General features: G+C 45.9%; 1 long non-coding RNA gene across 1 annotated transcript; it reads right to left on the minus strand.

Annotated features, from left to right (window-relative positions):
- Positions 1-24,114: 24,114 nt before the first annotated feature.
- On the minus strand, positions 24,115-26,027 carry LOC147732830 (uncharacterized). The gene is made up of 3 exons (XR_015308689.1): positions 25,570-26,027; positions 24,737-24,871; positions 24,115-24,176 (listed from the first exon to the last, which is right to left on the minus strand). It is a non-coding gene; the product is annotated as an uncharacterized LOC147732830 (long non-coding RNA).
- Between the last annotated feature and the right edge of the window lie 1,377 nt (positions 26,028-27,404).

Below are 27,404 nucleotides of genomic sequence, written 5' to 3' on the forward strand. Positions count from 1 at the left end.
GTATTAGAGATCTGTTAAGGTTAGCCAAAGAACATGTCTTCATCAAAATGTAATAAATGTAAAATTGTACATGATTATGAAACTGTTATTTAATGTTTTAAATTTTGTTTCATATTTTAATAAATACGGCCGGGAGGGTGACTCCCTCCCGCCTTCCAAAAGTTCAAGCCTGCGTCCGACTTCCCATCCTTGGGGATTGTGTTGGGAGGGGGTGACGGACATCCCGGCCATATTACCTGTGATTGATGATGATTAAGATCGGCACCGCAAGGGCTGCATGGTTTCCCAAGACAACTGAGAATATGCTGTGGTTGTGTGATGGTAGAAGTAGACTAGACACTGGCACTAGCATTGGCAAACAAAAACAAAGAGACTGTCATTTGCCTGAGGGAGAATGTGGGAGAGGTAGAAAAGTACAGTACATAAGACTGACAAAAAAATAAAAACAATTTGCAAGTGCTAAACTCAAAGAAATCAATGGTGTCGGGGACTGCGAAATACAAGAAGATGACTGTAGTTGTGTTGAAGGAGTCACTAAAACACAATCCTAATTCGTAAACTTAAATGCTGTAAAATTAAATTCAAACAATGCCACCAAAATATTTAGATTTATTCGTTGGGTCACTTTGGGAAATAATAGCCTTGTACACTAGTACATACAGTGAGCTAGGGTGGGCAAGCAGAAGAAGAGCCTCGCCCTTCCTCGTTGACATTTGATTTCATTAGTGATGCTTTCAATCTAAAGTAAAGTAAGAAAAACGAAATGCATGCATGATGAAGATAAGTTATAACTTGATGGTTAATAATATATAATGAGTTGTACCTAACTACTACTACACAATTCAAAGGAAGTATTTCTTATATATGAAATATGAATATGATATGAATATGACTTTTGCCTAGGCTGTATGTCCTCTGAGAAACCGTAATACCTGCTGTAGCGGGCTGAAAGCTAGCAAAGAAAATGAAGAAATAGTTTAAGTGAACAATCAATTACCAAACACAAGCGTAAAATAAATGAAGAGGAAAAAGGAAGCAAAAAAATTTATGGAAATGATACTAAAGTTAATGTATTATCCAGGTCCAAATGTGTAGTTGTATCTCGTCATTCATCTTTGTCCTCCCTTCCATGGACACTGTGACTGAATATCATTCGTGGGCGCCTCTGGCTGGATGATGAGGAAGATTGGTAAGGTAAGTGTGAGTTGTTGCTCCAAGTATAATAGTGCTGGGTGAAAGGCCGGCCTGTAAGTGTTGATGAAAAAGAAATGGGGTATTACAAAATAAGTTAACTGAATGAAAACATAAAAATCTATTGCGGTGTAGTGCAAAAAAGACAAGACTCGTGAGCGAGAAGACTTACAGACTGAGGTGGCTTGGATACATTGTGTAACTCTACTCTTCTAGTTGCACAGCAGTCATCTAAAAGAACAACAAGATAGGAGCCAGCACAGAACAGTTACAGGACCAAACCACAACATCGGGCCGTGAGTCTGTGGCCCAAACTCCATTTACCTACATTTTTCACAGTTCCAGACAAAAGGCATATACAGCAACCTAGCATTTTCCAAATCAAGTGATTAAATCAATGCGCCATTGTCAGTCAATCATACCACTATTCTATTCCACCACTGCACACACATGTAGCCTAGGTCTGCTGTGGTTCTTGTTGATTGTTTGTGTTTACCTTGTATTCCACTACATGAACGTATTCCATCAATCATCTCAGATCAAACTGACTGACAGCATACAAAGATGGTATGGTGGTCATTATTCATCCGGTGTGGCACGTGTACGTGTTGTCCAACAGATCACCAACAGCAACCCAGTCTGTAGTGAGTGACTATGATTAAGTCCAGACTGCACCTGCAGTGGTAGGAGTACTATTGGATACATATTATCAAACAACATGGAAACAATGACCATCACTTGAGACACAAGTACTTTGTTATTATATTAAACTAATATATTATACTAGTATAGTTCTACTTCATGCGCATTTGCTCAGAGTCAGCAAGTCATCATTCATTTCATATACCTTTATTTCTCTTCTCTGTGGCTGTCAGATCACAGATGCAGCAGAGCCTTCTAAAAGTGATGACGAATTTACTTTAATTTTGGAGCCCTGCTCAAGTTCTGAGAGTTGTGTACGCCTGCAGACAGAGGTGGTAGCCGTAAGATAGTGATGCGTTTCAGATTGGAAACAAAACAGAAGATGGCTATAGTCATGTACGTTTCACTTGTTATGGAGGGACTGTTAGAGGCTACATTATTGTACTATTCTCCATCTCCATCCAATGTATGGCAAGATGGAAATGTATTTAGGGTGAATCAGGAAGATGGAACAGGACTCTGAGGAGTGGATTGCACAGTTAATGCACAGATGTGCAACGCCAATAGGTAATTAAAAGTAAGAGAAAGGATGGTGTTGGTTTTGAAGTTTGAACCAGAAAGACAGAGACACACAAATAAAGGAAGGGAGAATGTAACAATTTAAAAGCCTAGTTGTCAGGGAAGAGGAGCTCGTCCTCAAACCCTGGTGGTTCTTCTGACAGAAGTAGGTCATGTAACTCACTAGATATGTCTTCCGACTCGCTCTCCTCTTCCAGCTGTGATTCACGTATTTTGTAGTCAGGTGGTATGAAGTGCTGATTCATTTTGATCATGGTTAACCTCTTCACACTTTTGGGCGAGAGACTGGTCCTTTTCACAGTTACAATGGCACCAGCAGCACTGAAATCACGCTCAGAAGAGACACTTGCAACAGGGCAAGCCAGATACTTTATCGCCAACCTGCTGAGCACTGGCCAGTCGCTTCTTTTTCTATACCAATACACCAATGGGCTTTGCTCCATGAACACCTCTGTTGTGTCATCCATATAGGCCTGGACCATCCGCTCAATGTTCAGTGGTGCTCCGGTTTGCTTGTCCTCTTTTGGCTTTGCAACAGCAACGGACTTACCAATCCCTTTCTGTAGAAACCAAGCAGCTATTTTTTTGGTTGTGTCTGATGAATCAGATCCTGTTGGTGCTGTTGTTGTTATTGGTAGTGTTGGTGACTGCTGTGAAGCAAACACACTGCTCTCATGCTGTGAAGAAGAACTTGACTCTGCAGGATGCTCAGTAGTACTTGCACTGTCCTGGGCTGGCACTGGCAGGCCTCAAATTGAGAGCCGTTCGGTTTCTAAATCAGTGGCTTCCTCAGCTATTACAGTTTTGTACTTGGCAACATCTTCTGAAAAATAAATTACTGCATTACTGTTCACAAATAATTTGTACCGTGGATCCAAAATTGTGGCAGTAATGTAATGTTGATGTGACACAATCTTATTTTGAATCCTTGTATTCTCAGATAAGCGGCCGGCTAAGGCCTTCGCCAAATAACATGTTTCAAGTTTTCCTTCAACACCTTCGTATGTTTCAGACACCTCCTTCAGCTCTTGCTCTAGCATGTACAACAATGGGATAGCTTGGCTCATAGTACAGTCTTCCCTGCTGACTGCACGTGTGAAGACCTCAAAAGGAAGTAGCATCCCTGTCAGGCATTTAATGAGGTCTCATTGCCACATCTCAACGGTCATGGCTTTAACAGTAGGATCCCCTGATCTTCTTGTCATGACATAAGCATTAAGTGGTATGTACTGCTCAAACCGTCGATCAAGCATGTAATAAGTAGAGTTCCAACGTGTTGAGACCTCCTAGTTGAGTGCTTTGACTGGCATTTTATAGTCACGTTGAATGACCCATAGCTGCTTCCAGGCTTTAAAAGAATGGTTGAAATGCGTGCAGATTCTTCTGCAAATGGTCAGTAAGTTGCTGACTTTGCTTTCATTTTTCAGAAAGTCTTGAACAACAATGTTAATGCAGTGTGCCAAACTCGGGACCCTGAAATAGCGACCATCTTGCATGGCCTTAACTACATTACTGCCATTGTCGGTGGCAACAAAGCCAATGTTAAGGCCTCTTAGTCGCAGCCATTCAAAGACCTTGCTGTTAAACTCAGCCAAAATGTTTTGCAGCAGTATGCGATTTCTCCATAGCAAACATGGTTACAGTTGCATGTCTGCGAGTATCATTAAAAATCTGAGCAGTGTCAATGCCTGCAGATACCTTGTCTCTAACACCTGAAAAAGAGATCCATTGTGCAGTGATGCACATGTAATCAGTGGCTTGGCAACTGGTCCACATGTCTGTTGTCAGGTGGATACTATGAACAGCACTCTGCTGCAAGGCTTTTCCAAGCAATTCCAGCACGTCGTGGTTTAGTGCTGGAACAGCAACTCTGGCAAAATAGTAGCGGCTGGGAACATTCCATTTTGGGCAGAGGGTTGTCACAAATTCCATGAAACCCACCCCTTCAACAAAAGAAAAAGGGAGAAGGTCCAGTGCTAACATTTTAGCAAGCTTAGCATTGTACAAACGTGCTATTGGGTGGTTGCACTCGTACTTTCCCTCCTGCCTAAACATGCTAAGAATGGTACGCTGCTTGGTATTTCCTTCAGTTAAGCTCGATGCAGTACTTCGCGTCGCAGACTTCGCAACCATACTCCTTGGTGTCTCCCGGTTACTCTTACTCTGGTGCCCCTGAGATGTTGCTGATGCGGAGGATGTGGGCTCTACCACTGCACTGCTGGGGACAGGGGTACTTTGTGTACCACTACCAGATAGAATGTCTCCCTCTTCTTCCTGTTCGACCGTGAGTGGACATTTTACTGCTTCCCCGCCAACATTAATGGTTCCTGCTTTTAGGCTACGTAGGTGGTCCTCCCACTTGATTGCGTGGTGTTTTTTCAAATGGGTCATTTGGCCTCCGGTACCATAGTTTGTACCAAGCTTACCACGACTAACAGAGGAATGACAAATGGAGCACATAGCAATGTTGTCCTCATTTGCGCTAACTGTAAAGAAGTCCCACACTGGGGAGCTTAACTTCTGTCTCCTGCTAGAGGTGCCGCTTCCAATGCCGGATGAACTGGAGGTTGTGTGTTGAATTTCACTATGTGGCTGCGCAGTAGTACCACTACCTACTTCTGCTGAGGAGGAACTTGTGCTGGATTTAGGACGCTGCCGGCCCTGTGCAAATGTAAAAATGGAAGCTGGAGGTAGTTTTGGTGTGGCCTGTGTTGGAGGTATGCGTGCTACATCCCTACTAGTCACAGCCATTCTCGCTAGGGTTAAAATGTTGGTCTCCATGTTCTCAGGCCCAGGAGTAATGCTTGTGATGACTGGGTCTGACTCGTCATCACCAACATTATCCGGCTGTTCAACATCGCACTCCATAAGTGTAAGGCTTCCTGGAACCTTCCTTTTCCCTAGCCTGGTCACCTTGGGATGTCTCTCCCTCTCATGCTCAGATTGTTGTGGCTCCCAATTGAGATCAAGATCATCAGAAGGGATGCTTGGCGAAAAACTCGATGGACTAACCCTCCTTTTCATTGGTGGGGATTTGGAAAACAATAGATCTCCTGCATGAGGGGCTTCCTCTTCTTCTTGCTCTGCATCAGGCTCAATTTCCTGAACTGCCCCGACTTCAGGAGGAACAACAACTACTATTGCGGGTGGTGGTTGTTGAACAACAACTATTGCAGGCGGTGGTTGTGGTTTTTGTTTTCGAGGAACATCTACTATTGAGGGCGGTGTTTGTGGAACAACTACTATTGCAGGCGGTGGTTGTGGTTGTTCTTTTCGTTGAGCATCTACTATTGCGAGCGGTGGTTGTTGAACAACTACTATTGCGGGCGGTGGCTCAGGTTGAACATCTACTATTGCGGGCGGTGGTTGTGGATGCTGTTTTGGAACATCTACTATTGCGGGCGGTGGTTGTTTTTCACCACTTTTCTGCTGTTGTCCTTCTTGCATGGAATGTGTACTACTTTGAGATAGTGCTAAGTTTAGGTCGGGTTCAGTATCACTGTTTTCTACCATTAGGCTGGCTACCTCTTCCCCACTCATCTGCTAGCGCCTGGGTTGGTGGCTTGGGCCCACTGATGCGGAGGTGCTGGCCCCAGCTTGGACTCCGGTCACCGCTGCTGCAGGCATATTTTTTTGTCCCAAAAAAGGTTTTCGGGTCAACACCAGACTTCAGTGTCACTTCCTTCTTCTGTTCTTCCTTCTTCTCAGCAACTTTCTTGGTCTTGGAGGACCTGGTACCTGCTTTCTTTGGGCCCATCTTCTTCAGATGCCAGCATCAGCACTCAGTTGCACAAGTTGCTGAGAATGAGGTCTGGTCAGGTGACTCACACCACATGTGACGTAGTACAGAAGGACGTCCGTCTGGCAGTAGAACAGGCGATGAATGATGACAGACACCTCCTCTTCAGTCTTTTGTACACCTACAAGCAAAGAAGGCAGAATAACATCAGTTGAATGTGGAATTTATTTAGCTTTAATTTTAATTACTACTAGAAGTATTAGTACACTCAGTAGGAGTAAGAATCGCAAATAACTAAATTGCAAATGTAGTGGAAGTGGAACTTGTTTATCCTTAATTTGTGCATCATTTCGGATGGATGCAGCATCAGTGACCTGCAGCAGATAGCAATGGGGATGTGAACAGTAGTAAGCCAACAGGAACAATGGCAAGACACAGGCCAATTTGTCAAAAACAAAACCGCACACTACCGCCACAGCTCCCAGCCACATGGGCACATATCACAGGTACATGGGTAAAGGCCAGAAAACAATAAACTCAAGCAGGCCTATATACCTATATGGCCAGAAAAAGGAGGATGCCTGTTACACATCACAGCTTCATGCAAAAAAAGAAAATCCCCATGGCTAAAAGGTTTGAAAGTTACACAACAACAACACAAACAACAAAGGCATTTACAGTTTTTTACAAAAACCCAAACAGTTAACTACACCCCAAACACCACATTTGGAAATTCAATGTATTGCCATCCACGCCCTAAATGATGTTAAATTCAACAGACAAAATGGAAACCGCTAGATCAAGCAACCCCGCTGACTACTTCTGGGACTCTTGGCCTACTGGCAGAAGAAATCACAAGTTTGTAGGCCTGCGACAAAACTAAAGCACAATGGAAGGTCACACAAAATGGTCGCCCCCACATGGCCTGGGCACCCCCAACAACATGAAAAGAAGGAGAAGACAGACAATACATGCCTACGGCAAAAGGACAATGCTTGGCTTCACAAAATGGCCGCCCCGCAACCCACATGGTCAGGTTACCCTCAAACAACAAAGTACATAGAGGACAGAAACAGTAAGTGGTCAATGCTCCAAAAACTACAACCAAATGACAACCTGAGGAGTTTCTTTAGCAAAATAAACAGCATCAACATTTTCGAGAAGGTTTTATGCAACTCGAGACATATTGCTTGCGAGATTGCAAATTCGGCGTGTTTGGCAGCGCGGATTGTACAAAACGGTGTTATCCCATTCCCGAGCACGCATATTGAGCGCGCGAAGAAGACAAAAACTGTATGGTCGCGTTGTCGCACTGTGCAAAGTTACCAAAACTACGCGAGCTGAATTCTAGGGTTACCTAGTGCGCAGAAAAAGCCATATTATTCAACACACACCCAAAACCTGCATTTCAACACCAAAAACACATTTTGCTAATCAATCCAAAGCCATCCATGAACTACATGATGTTACACTTACAACTTAAACACCACAATAACAGTTGAACAACTTTCATGCACCCATGATGATGACTCTAGTAGTACCCTTGGGCCTACTGGCAGAGTAGGCCACAAGCTTGGAGACCTATGGCAAAAACACAGTGGCTTAAAACACAAAATGGCCGCCACCACCTGGCCAAGCCACCCACAGAAAGTAAATGAACTCAAGCAGGCCCACACTAACTACATGATCTACTAGGGTTACCTAATTTTACTAAAAAAAATGAAATTCCACTACAACAGATTTTGCAATTGAATCCAATGCCATCCATGATGTTTTACGGACACCACCGAAACATGGTTGGACCCGTGGGTACCTCTAGGCCTACTGGATGAAATTTCAAAGACATACAACTTGGCCCTTCATGAAAGTACAGGCCTCCCTCAATAATAATTTTTAATAAAGATTGAGAAGCACAGAAAACTGTAGTTAAAAAATAAAACAAACAAACAAACATTTACAGTACACCAATTCTCAATTCTCAAAGTTACTTGTAAAAGAAAAGTTCAAATCCAAAATTTCTCAATAAATCCAATCAAATGCTATGATGCAGCAGACATGCACAAAGAGTGATCCTTTCAGCTCCAAATCCAAATGAAAGTGAACACCACATGGACAAAGCACTGGGAGGAGCCTGGTGGACAGGAACAGGAAGTTGGAGACTCAGGGGCACTTGCTTTCTCTTGAAAAAAGAGTAGAAACAAAAAGAGGACTCCTTACCCAAAAGAATACAGGCAAATCACAATCTGAGGGGTTTTCCTGAGCAAAATGATAACTTTTGAGAAGGTTTTAACATGCTCGAGAGATATTCTGTGCCAGATTGCAGTTTCTGCGTGTTCGGAAACGCGATCTTACCAACATGGCGCTGTAAGGAAGATCGCGCGTCCTAATGACGTGTTCGCACGCCCGAATGACGTTATCGCGTTCTCACAGTCGCATTGGATTGTGCGGCCGGATTCCAAACATCGTAGCGAACGCGACAGGGAGAGAAAAGCGAGAAAGCGAACGCAGAACCACAGTAAGTCATTACCGCGCACGTGAGAATGCTATTGAGTGCACGAGGAAGAAAAACTACTACGGTACGCTGTAGATTGCGAAGTAGTCGACAACTTCGTGCTCACTGTGAAGTTGCCGAAAATTCGCAAACTCCACGAGCGGAGGTCTCCGCCCAGGGTTAGCCTCCCCAACCTGCCACCCTCCCTATGTAACAGCTGGTGATATTCATGTGTGGTGAAGCAGTCCAGCCTATCCCAGATTACCCCAACATGGTGTTGGGCCTGTAGAAGTGACTTGCCTTGTGGCTACGGTGCATGCCCCCTATGCTGCAACACAGCCAGCGCATCCTTCGCCATGGCAAGTTCCCTCTCCAGACGTCTCCTCTTATGCCCAACTTTGGAAAGGCATTCCCCTCGTATCACCACCTTTAGCGTGTCCCACTGCACCCCACTCCACCCCTATTCTCGCGGTGGATGACCAATAATTATAAAATATCCTTCAATAGCCTCCTGAAGTTCCTCCCAGAACATGGTGTCTCGGAGGGCATCAGGATGCAGGTGCAACCTATGCCCCCACTTCAGCAGCAAACAGGAAATGGACCAACATGCAGGTCTGCACAGCAACTGCAGTGGCTTCACTTGAGAGTAAAACGAGATGAAGCCTGCTAGAAATAGCTCGTGAGGGTGTAACAAGTATACCCTGGTACCTCTCAGGGTGAGTGTCACACCAAATATCAATGCAGTGTAAATGGTCCATCACCCCCTGCAGAGTGGCTGACATGCTGGACTTTGTGCGCAGCCTCAGAAGGTTCCTATTCAGGTTTCCATCAAGCACACAATTAAAATCTCACGCCTATATAATTGGCACTCCCACATACGGAAACAGTAACTTCTTCAAAGTTGTCCACATTCGGGGCATAAACATTTAGGAGGCATAACTCCACACCATGTAGCGAGCCATACACAACGACATACTCCCCTTCTATATCTGCCGTACAACCACGCACTTGAAACGGGACATGTGGGGCCACCCAAATCACTACTCCCCGTGCATATGTGGAGTAAGTGATTGAGAACTGTCCCCTCCATTTCTTGTGTAACTTTTGAGTTTCAGGGTGTGACAGGTGTGTCTGCGGAGATAAGACTGTACCCTGTGATGCTACACAAAAGAGTTGAGCCCCTGCAGATTCCAAGTTACAAATTTAAATACAATCATCCCTCCATACCAGGGGCCACTCTGCTCCATCTGCCCACTGCCCCGCCACGTCACTGCCATAAAAAAACAAAATATCTATAATTGAAACTCCCCGCCCCCAGGTAAACACAACAACTACAATTTGTGCCTCCTCAATCATTGCTGACTTCCTCAACACCAACCCATGCCCCCAGTCCCCAGTAACACGCACCCATCATCTCTACATACCTAACAATGGCAGAGGATGATTGGTGAATCATAACTAATTCTAGTTATAAACAACACCAATCACCACCCAGACACTCAGTAGGCAGCGTACTACACTAGTCAATCCACATTCATACACTGCCCAGTCAGTAACTGAAAATCTCAGTGACAGGTTGAGTCGATGCGCCAGCACAGCCACACACCTTACATACCCTGTCACACAGCATTGCTGTCAACAGATAAAAAAGAAGAGAGAGGAAGTAGAATTAGAGAGAAAGTGAGAGTAGGAGAGAAATAAGGTGGGGAAGAAATGAATGGAAAGAGAGCATTTTCCACCACCAGAGCCAGGGGCATGGCCATCCCTCCAGCAAGTAGTGTCTTATACTTATGACCCATTAGTCCTTGACCTATTCAAGGATCATCAAGTTGAGGGGTCTCCTCCACCACATCCCCCATACTAGTGTAAGAGTTAGAGGCAGTGACTTTGTCCACCAGGGCCCCTGAATCTTCTCGTTCAGCCTGTAGCAACAGCGGGTCCACTTTGGGTAGTCATCATCCCTCATTATCTGAGTCCGGCCTCACCAGATCCAGGGAACCATTGTGGCTAACCACCACTCATTGGGTCGAATGAGAGGCACGTCTGTATTGCATGCCCCGTCCGCTATTCTTCTGTGCCAGCTTGCACCAGAGATTCACGCAGCCATACCCTGCTTGGTCAGAGCTCTCTCTTCACCTTGCACATCTAGCCAATCCCATGCAGCCTCCAGGGTGGTGAAGAAATGGGTGCAGGCTTCATGGATGCCTTCCCGTTTATCAGGATAGAGAAGCATATACCGGAGGTATACTGGACGCTCTCAATTTCTGCTTCTCTCCCTCAAAGGTTGCCCTCTGCTTTTGCACCATGTACATAGAATATGGGTCAATTCGGATAGTGTGGTCAACATGTGGGGTCGACGTCCCGGCAAGTGACCTTGAGGGTGCAGCCACAATCCCTACAGTTGAGGACCTTTGCAATAAGTATTCGAGGCATGGCTCCAGTGGGGAGGAGTGGTATGAGGGCACAATGTGCATGTTCAGTCACAAATATAGAAGACAGTTCAGCCATAAGGAATGCAGTTTTGGTCCACTTTACAGGGCCCTTCCTTCTGCCTCCTCTGAAAATCCAACCTAATGAAGATTACATCTTAGGGAGTGGCCCTCCGCGTCTTCTGCTCTTTGTTACAAAACCACTGATTTTGCGGACAAATAAGTAATGGCCACCTTCAAAGTGGAGACATCACACTGTAGGTCAGTCACAGTTTGTTCAGTAGCAAGGGTTCTTTTTGTTACTGTGCGAAGGTCAACTCACCGGAGTTCAACATCTAGGAACATGGCATCAATCTTGGCCTGCACAGCCACACTTGAGGCCTCTATGGCTGCAAGTATTTGAGCACCAGTGGGGTCAGAATTGGATTTCTCACTCCCTGGGAGGGAATCAGATGGGAGATCTACCTTCGACGCACCTCCCTGTGCTGCATACTGATCCATCTTAGCTTGTTGTTCCTCGCTCTGGGACTGTCCTTGCCCATGTCTGTGCACTTCAGATCAAAGGACATTCGGCAGATCAAATATGGTACAAGTGAGGCGCCGCTGTCTCCATTGCACTCCGCAGTGTACAGGTAGGCCATGCATCCGGAAAGTCTTCAAAAAATGAGTGAATCCAGGGCCCAGCTCAGCCTGCTGAGATGGCCTACTGATGTGCAGTGCGGAGCCCCAGAATCCTCCTTTATGCACCTTCAGTACATATGGGGCTAATTTTGTTTGATGGAGGGCAGCGGTGCATTACTCAGAATCTCCAGAAAGCAAGGAGGGGAGCAATTCAACCAGGGCCAGAGAAAACGTGTGCAGCAGCAGACAATAAAGGGTCCCAGCAAACTCTTGCTACCAGGAATGCCTCATATGGGCTATGCTATTCTCCTGGTGCAAATCTAAGGGCCCCCACCGCCAGCATGGAGGATCTCCTCCTTAGGGCCAATAACAATGAGGAATCCTGGCGACCACTACAGTAGATGCAGGAGGCCCATCAACAGGAATTCAGTGGGACCAGGGCACTCCCCTCAAGCGAAACCACTCCCTACTCATGGCCAGCAAATGTCCCAGGCCAGCATGGTGGAATCTGGGAGCATGGCCTCCACACCTACAACTGGACCCGCACCAAATGCACAGGCACTGGGATCCAAGAATGGTCCCCTCGATGAGCTCAACCTGTCTGCAGAACAATGCCCCTTCCTCACCAGTCCAGCTCCTGTAAGCAGCACCCAGCAGTGTGGCACGCCCGGCCCACTGGGGAGTGAACAGCCTGCGACTTGGGGCCTTGACCAACAAGGGTCAACTACACCCAGTTGGGGGGTGCAGCCCAAGCAACAGCACCACAGCAGCGGGGAGTCGGGACTCTCTGCCAGCACCCATCTCCGGAGGTAGGCAAACCAGACACCTGCTGCAGTCACTGGCCCTGACTAGGCTGCAGCTCCGGAACAGTGGGTGCTTGGGCCATCTGCCCCAGTCTACAAATCTGCACGGTCCCCACCTGCGTCAAGACTCAGGAGCGTCGATGTGGGCATGAAATCGCTGGGATGGATAGGATAATTAACAGATTCCGGACAAGCAATCTGCTGAGCTCTTCAAGCCGCGTCTGTTCCGACCCAACATATTGTAAAAGACAGATGCAAGTCACCATTTAAACACAATATGCAGTATTTCAGTTCATGAAAGTTTTAATCTAAAATTGTTTGGAGTAATAATAATTGCAGACATCATTATTTTATCTTTAGGATTTTTGCAACATTAATATACATCTTCCACACCTATAATATCCTACCAGTATGTTTCCTAACCAGATTTGTCGTTTATTCTCAGCATATCAGACAGTGTCGCTAGGACTAAAAATATTGCTAATGGCATTGGCCCTTCTAAAGGTAAACGAGGGTCAATCATAAATGATCCCACTGAGTTCCTTGTCTAATTAAAGAACATTCCAGTGTTTAGATAAGATAATACATGTCTTATGATTTGCAGCACAAAACCTAGGGCCTGATTTAGATCTTGATGGAACTCCCATTGTCTGTCCTAGGCGGCGGACAAGTACTCTATTGAGCTGATGGATTCACGCTCACTATATTTAGATGTAGGCTGGCTGAACCACTATCTACACCAAAAGACTGTATTCTGTCATGTAAGTGGCTCACCTCCTTCGATACGGTGGGCTCCCCTGCTGGCTAGTATTACTCCATTGCTGTCAGGGCAGCGGGATTGTGCCAAACCAAATTAGATTCATCAATTGTGCAGGCATTGTCCTAGTAGTGGATTCCTGATGGAGTGATGGATAGAGTCCATTGTTGGACTTGTTCTACATTGTACTACTGCTGTGGCTTTTGGATGGATGTTAGCATCACACACCTGATGTTTTGTGCTAATTGTTGTCACCTGCCTATCTCAACGTGTCACCTGGAGGGACCATAGGACTGGTGGTGGGTCTCCGAGTACCCCTTCACCACTATATCCCTAAGAGGAGAAGGTCTTTTTTTTGTCCTCATATGCCAAAAGATGTGCCCAAAATCTACTATACCCGTTCTGCGCCCCCCCATTCGGATGATTGGCACCAGCAGTGTATGGACTCTGATGTGATCTTAATGGAAGCACTTTCCACAGATACCCTCACAGTTTGTCAGTTCAGTTCTAACGTGATGATCCGTACAACTGAACCGAGGGATATGTTCTTCTGCGAAAAGGCATAATCATTGGACAAATAGGTATCTATTGTCTCAACTTGTCTAGCCATCCTATACAGGGCAACCAAAAATTGTTTTTCCTTTTCCAATTAACCCTATTGAGATTTAATGTATATTTAATCCCATTTACCCAATCTAAGAAGGTCGGTGCGGTGCTTTTAAGCCAACATTTACAAATTTCTCTGCAATCAAGTAAGATTAAATAAAAGAACAATTTACTAACATCTTGAGGTAGTAAATCGTAATTCGAGAAAATACCAAAAAAAATAATAATAATGCTCACCTGAATTTCAAAACTGAACATGGCTTTCATACCTTCAATAACCACACCCCAAAATGTGTATATCATTGGGCACGTTAAGAACTTGTGAATATCATCAGCGGACAGCAGGGGATAAGACCCTTCGACATTTTTGACAGTCTAGATGGGGACCAGTAAACTCTGTGGAGAGAAAAAAGATGGTTTATTTTTAAATTGGCAGTAGATACTATAGAGTGTAGTAAGTCTAAGATACTTGCCATATTTCTTCTGTATTCTCCTCTGGCAAGCATTCTCCCCAGAGCGCAATCGGTAAGGTGAAGTCTCCGTCAGCCATATCCAACATCGTCCAGTATAGATTTGCTGTGTCTTTCTTGTTCCGCTTTGTCTCATGTAATGCCCTTCGCCAACTCATTTGAGACGCCCGAAACTGAACCAGATGCCTGGCTCCAGCTTCTTATTTGAAGATATTTAAATTTTGATCGTTTTCTTTCTGTGATGTTATTTATCTTATGCCATGATAGCACACACCCCTCCAGCATTAACTGAGCCCAGCATTCTATCCCTGCTCCTTTCAATGGCTTTACAAGTGCATCTTTGTACCACTCTGGAGATCCTGGCGCGTCCCATATAGGGGCCAGGGCACTGTAATAACCAATTTTAAAAAACTTTCTGATTTTGTGCCAGATGGTCGCTATATCTCTCAACAGCTTTAAGCTGACCTTCTCAAAGAAGCATGGATCACCAAACTAATATATAAAGGCTTGATTGCCTCTTTTAATGTCCATTAGCATTTCTTTAAGCCTGTATCTGCATCATCTTTCCTACCCTTATTAAAAATACCCAGGTGTAAAGCTTCAAGTCCGGTGCACACAACCCGCCTTTATTTTTCTTCCTTCGCAGCTATTTCCATGAAATCCTTATGCCCTTGGAGGCCCTAACAAAATAATTAATTCTAGCTTGTATTTTCCTTAAAGTCTCCTCCTTAAATGCTAATGGGATATTCTGTAATAGGAATATAAGTTTTGGTAAAAGCATAATTTTCAATATGTTGACTCTGCCTATTTATGTCAAGGGAAGAAATGCCCAGCTTTTTAAGGAATCTGCTATTTCTTTATCTATTCTAGATAGATTTTTGTCGGTGATATGATCGATATCTTGTGTGATTCTGATACTTAGATACCTTATCTCTCTTTTGAATATAGGAAGTTGGACATTTATGTTCCAGGCTATACACTCTGTTTTCGACTGATTGATCTCATAACCAGAAATCCGCCCAAACTGGGAAGCTATGTTATATATTGTTAGAATCGCCTCTGCTGGGTCAGATGTGTATATCATCATGTCATCCGCATATAGGGATACTTTTTTTCCCAACTTCTAAACTTAAAGGGAGCTATGCTGGCCTGCTGCCTAAACTTCTCTGCCAGCGGCTCAATATAGAGGTTAAAAAGTAAAGGTGACAAAGGGCACCCCTGTCTTGTCCCTCTTTTGATTGTTACTGCTGCAGAGAGATTACCATTTACCAGTATTCTGGCTATGGGTTTTTGATAAAACGATGAAATAGTTCTGGAAAAATTTTCACCCAGATTTTCGGTAAATCCGCAATCCGCGAGATTCGCGGATTTCCCGCAAAATCCGCAAATCCGCGCGCTGCGGATTTTTTGCTTGTGTTCGCACTGCTCGCGGCCCGCAGCGCGGGCAGCAACAATCTCGCACTCGCGAAATTACAAAAAAAAATAAAAATGGCGGAGGAGTGAAGGAAGGAAGTGGCCCAGTCTCCAACTTCCTGTTCCTGTCCAGCAAGTTCCTCCCATTGGGGAGGGGTGAAGGAAGTGCCCCAGTCTCCAACTTCCTGTTCCTGTTTCCTTTCCTGGCCATTTTGGATTCGATCTTGACTGGGAAGGATTACTTTTTGTGGATGCTGCTGGATATTTGGATTTGAGGCCTTTTGGATTCAAAATTTGATTTCACAAGTAAGTTGATAAGTTGATGTTGTTTGTGGTGATTTTTGTGTGTGTTAATCGACTTTTGGGGTGGTGTTGGGGGCTGGCTATGTTGGTGGTGGGCCATTTGTAATAACTTTTGGATTCGAAATTTGATTTCACAAATAAGTTGATAAGTTGATTTTCTTTGTGGTGATTTTTGTGTGTGTTTTCCGACTTTTGGGGTGGTTTTGGTGATTTAGCGGGTATTTTGCCGCGTTCGCGTCGTGAAGCAACAATCTCGCACTCGCTAAATTGCAAAAAGTGCAATTCTGCACCAGAAAACCACCAGCAGGCAGCATAAACCTTCTGAAACTTGATGGATGGCATTGGATTGTGGTGATTTGTGTTGTCTTTTTTGACTTTTTGGAGTAGGGGTTGGGGGCTGGCTATGTTGGGTGGGGCCATTTTGAAGCATGGTCCTCCTGGCCATGTGGATGGGGGTCAAGCGGCCATTTTGAAGGCAGGCAGTGAGCTTTGTGCCATAGGCCTGCACCCATTTTTCCTTGCTTTCACCCCTTGTGCCCAGGTTGAGTCAGTGGTACATGAAACTAACTACATGCCTCTCTGTGGGCTCTCTTGGATCAATGTTGAATTCCTGTTTCTCAAAAATGTAGCAATTCTTATTTTTGATATTTCCATATTGTGGTGTGCACGTGTGTATTCGAAATTTGATTTCACAAGTAAGTTGATAAGTTGATTTTCTTTGTGGTGATTTTTGTGTGTGTTTTCCGACTTTTGCGGTTGTTTTGGTGATTTAGCGGGTGTTTTGCCGCGTTCGCGTCGTGAAGCAACAATCTCGCACTCGCTAAATTGCAAAAAGTGCAATTCTGCACCAGAAAACCACCAGCAGGCAGCATAAACCTTCTGAAACTTGATGGATGGCATTGGAATGTGGTGATTTGTGTTGTCTTTTTTGACTTTTTGGAGTAGGGGTTGGGGGCTGGCTATGTTGGGTGGGGCCATTTTGAGGCATGGTCCTCCTGGCCATGTGGATGGGGGTCAAGCGGACATTTTGAAGGCAGGCAGTGAGCTTTGTGCCATAGGCCTGCACCCATTTTTCCTTGCTTTCACCCCTTGTGCCCAGGTTGAGTCAGTGGTACATGAAACTAACTACATGCCTCTCTGTGGGCTCTCTTGGTTCAATGTTGAATTCCTGTTTCCCAAAAATGTAGCAATTCTTATTTTTGATATTTCCATATTGTGGTGTGCACGTGTGTATTCGAAATTTGATTTCACAAGTAAGTTGATAAGTTGATTTTCTTTGTGGTGATTTTTGTGTGTGTTTTCCGACTTTTGCGGTTGTTTTGGTGATTTAGCGGGTGTTTTGCCGCGTTCGCGTCGTGAAGCAACAATCTCGCACTCGCTAAATTGCAAAAAGTGCAATTCTGCACCAGAAAACCACCAGCAGGCAGCATAAACCTTCTGAAACTTGATGGATGGCATTGGAATGTGGTGATTTGTGTTGTCTTTTTTGACTTTTTGGAGTAGGGGTTGGGGGCTGGCTATGTTGGGTGGGGCCATTTTGAGGCATGGTCCTCCTGGCCATGTGGATGGGGGTCAAGCGGCCATTTTGAAGGCAGGCAGTGAGCTTTGTGCCATAGGCCTGCACCCATTTTTCCTTGCTTTCACCCCTTGTGCCCAGGTTGAGTCAGTGGTACATGAAACTAACTACATGCCTCTCTGTGGGCTCTCTTGGTTCAATGTTGAATTCCTGTTTCCCAAAAATGTAGCAATTCTTATTTTTGATATTTCCATATTGTGGTGTGCACATGTGTATTCGAAATTTGATTTCACAAGTAAGTTGATAAGTTGATTTTCTTTGTGGTGATTTTTGTGTGTGTTTTCCGACTTTTGCGGTTGTTTTGGTGATTTAGCGGGTGTTTTGCCGCGTTCGCGTCGTGAAGCAACAATCTCGCACTCGCTAAATTGCAAAAAGTGCAATTCTGCACCAGAAAACCACCAGCAGGCAGCATAAACCTTCTGAAACTTGATGGATGGCATTGGAATGTGGTGATTTGTGTTGTCTTTTTTGACTTTTTGGAGTAGGGGTTGGGGGCTGGCTATGTTGGGTGGGGCCATTTTGAGGCATGGTCCTCCTGGCCATGTGGATGGGGGTCAAGCGGCCATTTTGAAGGCAGGCAGTGAGCTTTGTGCCATAGGCCTGCACCCATTTTTCCTTGCTTTCACCCCTTGTGCCCAGGTTGAGTCAGTGGTACATGAAACTGCAAGCCTCTCTGTGGGCTCTCTTGGTTCAATGTTGAATTCCTGTTTCCCAAAAATGTAGCAATTCTTATTTTTGATATTTCCATATTGTGGTGTGCATGTGTGTATTCATAAATGCCTACTTGCAAACTATTAAATGAAGCGCCACATATGCAACATATATTTAACTGATGTTCCTCTGTCTTCGTTTGCTTTTAGGTGCACAAAGTCAAGAACTCTGCATTATCGTTGAGCATCAGTGCCAGGAAGAAGTCCTGCTGCGGCCTGCTGTTCCGACATCTGAAGAAGAATCAGAAGATGGGTCCGAAAAGAGGTGCCCGTAGCTCCTCTTGCAAGAAAGATGTCTCTACTAAGGAGAAGAAGAAGCAAGTGGCACCACTTACCAAGGAGTCTGGTGCCTCGACCACTAAATTTATGTGGAAAAAAGAACCAAAGTCCACCATGAGTGCTGCACAGGTAGCCTGTTTATTGGTTCAATCACCAACGACCAGTGATGTTGGCTCAAGTACTATTCAACAACCAAAGCCGCAACAACAACTGCATGAGCTAACAGTACAAGCACAAGTACATGCGCAAGGAGCTGTCCGAGAAGGAGCTGGTCGAGAAGGAGCTGGCCGAGAAGGGGAAGGCCGAGAAGGGGAAAGCCGAGAAGGGGAAGGCCGAGAAGGAGAAGGCCGAGAAGGGGAAGGCCGAGAAGGAGAAGGCCGAGAAGGAGAAGGCCGAGAAGGAGAAGGCCGAGAAGGCGAGGTCCATGAAGAGTTGCAAGTAGAGGTCAGTGAAGAGGGCCATGTAGCGGCGCATGGAGCGGTGCAAGTGGCCACAATGGTTGTTCTTCCCGAAGTCGGGGCACAGGAGGAAATTGACTTTGGACCCGGGGTATCAAGTCAGGAAGACGAAGCCACTCCTCCTGATGATTCATTTTCTCCCAGCTCCCCAGCAAGGAAAAGATCAAGGAGGGTGTGTAGAAGTTCCTCTTCAAGCCCCGCTCCATCAGATGATCTGGATCCAGATTGGCAACTATCTCCGACGTCTGAGAGGGAGGCACACCATGAGCTGAGAAAGGTATCAAATGTTAAAAGGAAGGGCCCCGGAAAGCTCATACTTATGGATCCGAACGTCGGACTTGATGAAGTGGTGCATTCTGATGTTGATGAACAGGATGACAGCAATGACCTAGTCATCACACACGTCATTCCAGCCACACCGTCCATGCAGCAGACAGACATTTATACCCTATCCCGACGTCATGCTGAGCGTGACCCTGGCGATGTGGCACTGGTAGCACCACCAACGCAGTCATGTAGTACAAGTTCACCAAAACCTACAGCTCCCATATTTTCTCCCCAGAGGGGAACTCCATCCAGCTCGACTCCCTCAAGTAGGGTTGCTGCAATAATTGCACAACCCAGTAGAGGTCTGCAAGGCTCATCCACCACTGCTTCATCTGGCATTGGCAGTATCATCACCTCGTGCGGCAAAACCAGAAGTTTCCAGTCCCCAGTTTGGAACTATTTTAGTGTCCATGCAAAGCATGATAACCTAGCCGTTTGTTCTATTTGTACGACTACAGTTAGCCGCGGTAAGATTGGTACCAACTATGGTACCGGAGGCCAGCTAGGTCATCTTGAAAGAAGGCACTCTGTAGAATGGTTTGCGCACCTAGCAAACATCAAGGCAAAGGAATCCCAAAGGGCAAGTGGCCAAAATAAACCCGTACTAGGTGTTTCATCTGAAGATGACGGGGAGGTAGAAGAAGCGTCAGACATTTATTCGGGCGCACCCAGTACCCCTGGCAGCACCACACCCTCCGGAACACATAGGAGGCACACTGAGAGTCTGGGAGACACACCAATGCGGAAAATGTCAACACTGAGCAGAAGTGGGTCGAAGAAGGCATCAGCATCATCCATTAAACTTGTCCAGCGCAGCATTACAGACATGTTCTCCTCAGATGCGCCATTTCAACGCAACCACCCAATTGTGCGCCTGTATAACACTAAGCTGGCTAAAATGCTAGCTGTGGACCTTCTCCCTTTTTCGTTTGTCGAAGGTGTGGGTTTTCTTGAACTCGTGGCAACACTGGCCCCTAAATGGAAGGTTCCTAGCCGGTTCTATTTTGCCAGGGTTGCTGTTCCAGCACTACATAAAGAGGTGCTTGAGTTGGTTGGGGCAGCTTTGCAGAAGAGTGCTGTTCACACTATACACCTGACAACAGACATGTGGACCAGTTGCCAAGCCCTTGATTACATGTGCATCACTGCACACTGGGTCTCTTTTTCAGGGGTTGCTAAACGGATAAATGCAGGTGGTGACTTGGTCGACATTTTTAAGGGTGCTCGTAAACATGCAACATTAGCCATGTTTGGCATGGAGAAAACTCATACTGCAGACAACATTTTGCATGACTTTAACAAAAAGGTCTTGCAATGGCTGCCCAAAAGAAATTGCAAGGTTGGTTATGTTTCTACTGATAATGGCAGCAATGTAGTTAAGGCCATGGCGGACGGTGACTATTTCAGAGTGCCGTGTTTGGCGCACTGTATGAACCTTGTCGTGCAAAAGTTCTTGAAAAAAGAACCTGCAGTCGACAAAATACTGACCATCTGCAGAAGAATATGCACACATTTCAACCATTCTTTTAAGGCCCGGAAGGAGCTGAGGCGCCAGCAAAATGTACGTAGAATGCCAGTGAAAGCACTTATCCAGGAGGTGGCAACACGTTGGAACTCAACCTTCTACATGCTTGAGCGTCTGCATGAGCTGTTTCCAGTAGTCAATGAGTATTTCTACAACCTGGGTGGTGATCCGACAGAAATGATGCTAGCGGTGGAGCAATGGCAGCTAGTTAAAAGCCTGACAAACATGCTTCGTCCTTTTGAGGTCTTCACGCGTGAAGTCAGCAGGGAGGACTGTTCTTTGAGCAAAGCTATCCCATTGTTGCTGAAGCTCGAGCACCAAGTCAAGGTGGTGTCTTCAGAATTAAAGGATGCGGGAAAGAATGAAGCATATGAGTTGGCGCAGAGATTATTACAACGCCTAGTTAGCAATAAACGGCTTGTAAATATCAAGAAACAACAGCACTACATTTGTGCTACTATTCTGGATCCACGTTACAGAAAGCCATTGTTAGGAAAAGTATTAATTCCTTTTGAAACTTCAGATGTTACAGAGTACAAAGGTTGGCTAGCTCGGTCAGCCATTCGTTTTGAAAGAGAGAGGAAGGAAACTGTAGGAGAAGACAGTACTAGTGAATCAGCAGGCCAACAGGCGTCGGATAAAAGCACTTCTGTGCCTGTGGCAGAAGTGAGTGTCTTTTCCTCTGAGCCGTTAACCACACCAGCAACCGTATCATCTGCACCAGGCACAGGCGATATGTCTGAAGAGGATTGGCTAAGTCAGCTAGGGTTTGCTTGTCCCAGAAAGGACACAGAAGTGCAAAGTACAGGAATGCGGGAGAACATTGTTTCAATGGTGCAGGCCTACCTGGATGACTCAACAGCGGTCAATATTACTGAGGACCCATTGGCGTATTGGCATGGGAAAAGAAACATATGGCGAGAGCTCACCAACCTGGCTATCAATTACTTGTCTTGCCCACTCGCAAGCGTGTCTTCAGAACGTGTTTTTAGTTCTGCTGGTGGCATTGTGACTTCCAAAAGGTCCCGCCTCTTGCCCGCAAATGTGGAGCGGCTCACCATGATAAAGATGAACCAGCACTTCATACCACCAGATTACAAAGTACGAGAATGCACGCAGGAAGAAGAGGACACCGACCTACCTGAGGAAAGTTCTCCTCAGTTACCACAAGTACTACCGACTGAATTTGCAGAGTATGAGGACGAGTTCATTTTCCCTGACACCGAGTTCTGAAAATGAGTCAATGATTCATTAACTTTATTTTTAGTTCGACTCCTTATTCACTTTTATTCCTGTGTGTCTGTCTTTCTTTGTTTACCAAGTGCTTGATCCCATTCACAACAAAACTGTAATCACCCAATCAAAGAACAAGCCCATCAGCAGAACTGTCTTGCCGCAGCATTCATCAGGTTCACAAGTTAGTTGCCAAGAACTCAGTCCTGGTCGTCTATCCTCCTCCTCCAGACTCATTCTATCCATTTCCCGTAATGCTGATGCCTGGATTCCGCACAATGAAGAAACTTACGTTGACGAGTTGCTGCAGAACGCTTTAGGACACTGTGAATTCCAGGTGGAGACAACCCTTCAACAAACACAAATTAGCGTAAGATAAGCGTTTGGATGGGAGGTAGTATAATGGAGTATTAGGAGGAGAGGCGAGAGAGTGACAGTGGTACTACTAGTAAACTCCTAGGACTCTTGATTATGGAAACTCTGTGACAGGCATTTAACTTTGGAAAACATTTGGCCAACTACAGGTTGCTTTTGCTTTGCAGAAAATCCACGCCGGGAAACTCCAGTTGGGGCCCAGCTGCAGAACGCTTTAGGACACTGTGAATTCCAGGTGGAGACAACCCTTCAACAAACACAAATTACAGGTAAGATAAGCGTTTGGATGGGAGGTAGTATAACGGAGTATTAGGAGGAGAGGCGAGAGAGTGACAGTGGTACTACTAGTAAACTCCTAGGACTCTTGATTATGGAAACTCTGTGACAGGCATTTAACTTTGGAAAACATTTGGCCAACTACAGGTTGCTTTTGCTTTGCAGAAAATCCACGCCGGGAAACTCCAGTTGGGGCCCAGCTGCAGAACGCTTTAGGACACTGTGAATTCCAGGTGGAGACAACCCTTCAACAAACACAAATTACAGGTAAGATAAGCGTTTGGATGGGAGGTAGTATAATGGAGTATTAGGAGGAGAGGCGAGAGAGTGACAGTGGTACTACTAGTAAACTCCTAGGACTCTTGATTATGGAAACTCTGTGACAGGCATTTAACTTTGGAAAACATTTGGCCAACTACAGGTTGCTTTTGCTTTGCAGAAAATCCACGCCGGGAAACTCCAGTTGGGGCCCAGCTGCAGAACGCTTTAGGACACTGTGAATTCCAGGTGGAGACAACCCTTCAACAAACACAAATTACAGGTAAGATAAGCGTTTGGATGGGAGGTAGTATAATGGAGTATTAGGAGGAGAGGCGAGAGAGTGACAGTGGTACTACTAGTAAACTCCTAGGACTCTTGATTATGGAAACTCTGTGACAGGCATTTAACTTTGGAAAACATTTGGCCAACTACAGGTGAATCAACACGATGACAGTGTTCCGTAAAACAAACTTACTGCAGAACCACCACCCACCAGGCTCAAAAGTAGTAAAAAACAGCTATGCTCAGATAAAGTTTGAAAAAGTATATTTTTATATCCCTAACAAAATAAACTCCCGCAAGACCCTCCCTAACCCCAACAAATAAATAGTCCATCAAAAGTCCCCAAAAACCCCAACTCCCAATTCCCACCCCCCAAAAGTCTCTAAAAAAGGGGCAAGGGACACTCTACGGATGCAGGTTGTTGAATTTGGCCTCCAGGGCATCAAACTTCTCCTGGATGATGGCTTGATCTAAACGGAGGCCCTCCACCAGAGTCTGATACTCCTTCCATCTCTGGACCTCCGCCTCTAGGTTGGACACTCTGCGGAGTGCAAGGCGCAAGCGAGCCTTTACAGTACTGTGAGGAGGTGCAGCCTTTGCTGCTCGGCGGTGGCGTCTTCCAGCACGGCTCCGGTTGGCTGGAGCACTGCGCTTACCGGCAGAACGTGGGGTCACGGAGGAGGATGCAGAAGATGTTACACTGGAGTGCGTGTCGCCCCTCTCCATTTCCACCAGCCGGCGATATTGCGCAACAGTGGCATCCAGCCTCCGTTGCCGGGCAAGTACAGCCCGCATACTCCTGCTCGGTTTCCATGTTTTGGTATTACCAACTATAAGAAGAAAGAAAAACATAATCTGTAACGAATGCTCTTTAAAAATATGATTAACACAAAATGATTCAGCAGGAAGTTGTGTCACAGTACAACTAGCAACTAGCCAGCGCAGTACAAAACTATTGAGGCCAGTATCATGGGCGTCCGCATGGAGGGGCAAGGGGGGGGCGCTTGAATCACCATTTCCCTTCCCACAACTCACTTGTATCCTTGGTTTGGTGCTCTTTCATATGAAAGAGATCTGGCAGAAGTGAGTGACTTTTCCTCTGAGCCGTTAACCACACCAGCAACCGTATCATCCGCACCAGGCCCAGGCGATATGTCTCTATCTCTCTCTCTGTCTCCCTCTGTCTCCCTCTACCTCGCTGTCTCTCTCTCTGTCTCCCTCCCTCTGGCTCCCTCCCTCTCTCTCTCCTTCTGTCTTCCTCTCTCTCTGCCTCTATCTGTCTGTCGGTCCCAGCCTGCTGTAATTACCATATTGTAATTTGTCACTGGTCCAGCACTGGATACACATCATATGCTATCTAAGAGTCAGATAGTACCATGATCCAGCTTACCTGTACTCCACACCACCGCTGCCTGCTTCCTCACAGTCTGATTGTCCACTTGCGCCGCATCCTCCCCAGAGTCGCCCTCAGACTCCGAGTCGATGACGATCACGTCCGAGCTGGCCCCGCCACCAGCTGTTCCACCTAAAAAATATATTTAAGACTGTTAGATTACACCACTCACTAGTATTTGGTCTAGGAATGAAGAAGTTTGAAAACAGAAAAAATAATTGACTGTCTACTCTAGTCTAAAGTAAAAATGTCCCTCCTTCCAGGGAAGGCTGTTGTCTTGCTGCACTTTTTTGTCACAATTGATGAATGCTTGCTTAATTTTAACACACATCTTTTTTCTCTGAACAGACAGACGCTGGACTTCTACGGACAAGAGCAACCAACTAAACCAGGTGAAAGCTCGGCTCGACCACAAGACATGTGTTCCATTACTCATCAACTCAGCACCAAGCACTTTTCCTTTTCCAGCTAACTTTATTTTAATATATGTGTTTACTTTTACTTTTTTTAATAAAGCTTTTAAACTTGAATAGACTCTGTGGTTTTTGGTCCTCCAAGCTAGAGTGACTGAGAGAAAGGTTTTGTAATTTTTGCAAGGAGGAGTCCGTGCCGCTGACACTACCGAGTTTATACTATAGTATACAGTGTGCCAAACACGCCACTCTGAAATATTATTACTCTGGTCTTTGGTGTCCATAGTAAGGTTTGTGGAGAATTGTCCCTGCAACAGTAGTATTATTGATTTAGCTCCTATCTAAACACTGTTTCGAAAATTTAAATTAGGAACGCTTGGACAACAATAGGTCCTCTATATTTAAATGAAAACTTACTGGGGCCAGCAAAGGAGCACTCGCCGCCCTGGCCTGCATCATCCTCCTCCTTTGGAGCCACTGCATCCGCTGTTTCTGTCCGCTTGCCCCTGGGCGGACCTGACGTACAACATGAAAGAAAGAACAGAAAAAAATGATGATTGCTGCTTGTCGATGTCCTTGTCAACCAAATCAAACATTTAGAAAGAACAAGAACCAACTATTTTAGCCAAAAAGAGGGCTACAAAGGAAGGACTGCACCTGAGCCTCTACTCAGTCATTTAGGACAATGATGCGTCACTGAAACCCTGCGCCTGCATGAAGCAGGCTTACGGCTTGACGCAGCATTGCTGGAGCTGCGCCATCGTTGCAACGCAACTCCATCAATGAGCCGCCTTTACGGCACCGATGCGTAACGCTTCGGTGACGTTTTGGCACCATGGCGTGCCGCATTGAAAATACGGCGCACCATGGGTGGTGCTGGCGTGCCTCACACTTTGCAGGGATGCACAGGTAATGCACTTAGGGGCATACTTACGAGTTCTGGGCTGCACACCTCCAGAGGTGCACCAGAACAAAATGCGTAACTCAAAACTAACCTTGCGTCACGGCAGATGCGCCGCAATTACAATGCGGCAAACCCTGGCGCAAGGGTAGGCAGATGCGTGATGCATCTCGTGACGAAAGAGGGGCGCATCTCTAGAGTCGCGTCGCAGGCGCGATGCAACTATAGCAATGCTCAGGGATGCCCAATACTCAACATACCGCATCAGTCCTTACACCTGCTTCAAGCAAGCAGGCATAAAGAATTGACGTAGCAGCGTCGCGGAAGTGCCTGCGTTAAATCTTGTAGATTTCACGCAGGCACTTTTGCGAGGTGCACATCTGCCTGACCGCCACCCCCCCCCCCCCTCCCCCTGCGTGGCAACGCACCCATTGTGGCGCAGGCCCAGGTCTTAACGTGGCGCATCTCCTTAGAAGCATCACGTTGTACATGACTCGCTGGGATGCGCCACGTTTACGTCGCTGTGCGTCAGGTAAGGCAGCGTAAACGTGGCGCAAGGGGCTTGTAAATCTGTCCCTTTGTGTCTAGCATTACGCAGTTCTGTAAAGTACACTCATACATTACTCAGCCCAATTAAATGAACACAAAATAGAAAACAAATAAGCAGTGGCACCGCCACAGAGAAAGAGAGCAGTGCACCTGAAATGCACAGAAGATTTTGAAATATTAATTTAGCTCTCCTATCAATGTAATCAGCAGCATTATTGTTCTTTGTAAAAAAGTTAAAGCAAACATTTGCAATATTAACACACAGAGCAGGAGAAAAAACAGAGTAGTGAGTGATGAAAAAATTGCTACTACTACTCACCAAGCCCGGGGACCTCCACTCCCAGCAGATCGAGCAGGTCGTGCTCCCGCTCCAGAATATCGGTCCAGCGGTGGGTCACCTGATTATAGGTGCGCTGGACCCCCGTGATCTTAAAAAGGGCCCGGCACACCTGCCCCCACCGCTTCCGACGCTCCTGGCTGTTGGTATAACCGGCAGCAATCCTGCCGCCTGCTGCGATGGTCCTCGGGAGACGGCGCTGCACAAAATAAACGAGTGTGCCCACCTCCTCAGGGCTGAAGATCGCCCTGGGCACCACCATTTCCGCCCTCAAGCGGCCACACGGGAGCCGGGCACGGGCTGCGGTGCCCGGCTTGGGCAGCTTGACAGCTGTCTTCACCATGTTCTGGGCAGGTAAGGAGATAAAATGAAAAAGAATAGGAGTAGAGAAGAAGGAAATAAAAGTTTAAAAAGTACTTGAAAAGTAAACAAAAGTAGCCTAAAACACAAAAATATAGACCTAAA

The sequence above is a fragment of the Lissotriton vulgaris genome, chromosome 2_1 (genome assembly GCF_964263255.1).
Source record: "Lissotriton vulgaris chromosome 2_1, aLisVul1.2, whole genome shotgun sequence".
Classification (NCBI taxonomy): Eukaryota; Metazoa; Chordata; class Amphibia; order Caudata; family Salamandridae; genus Lissotriton; species Lissotriton vulgaris.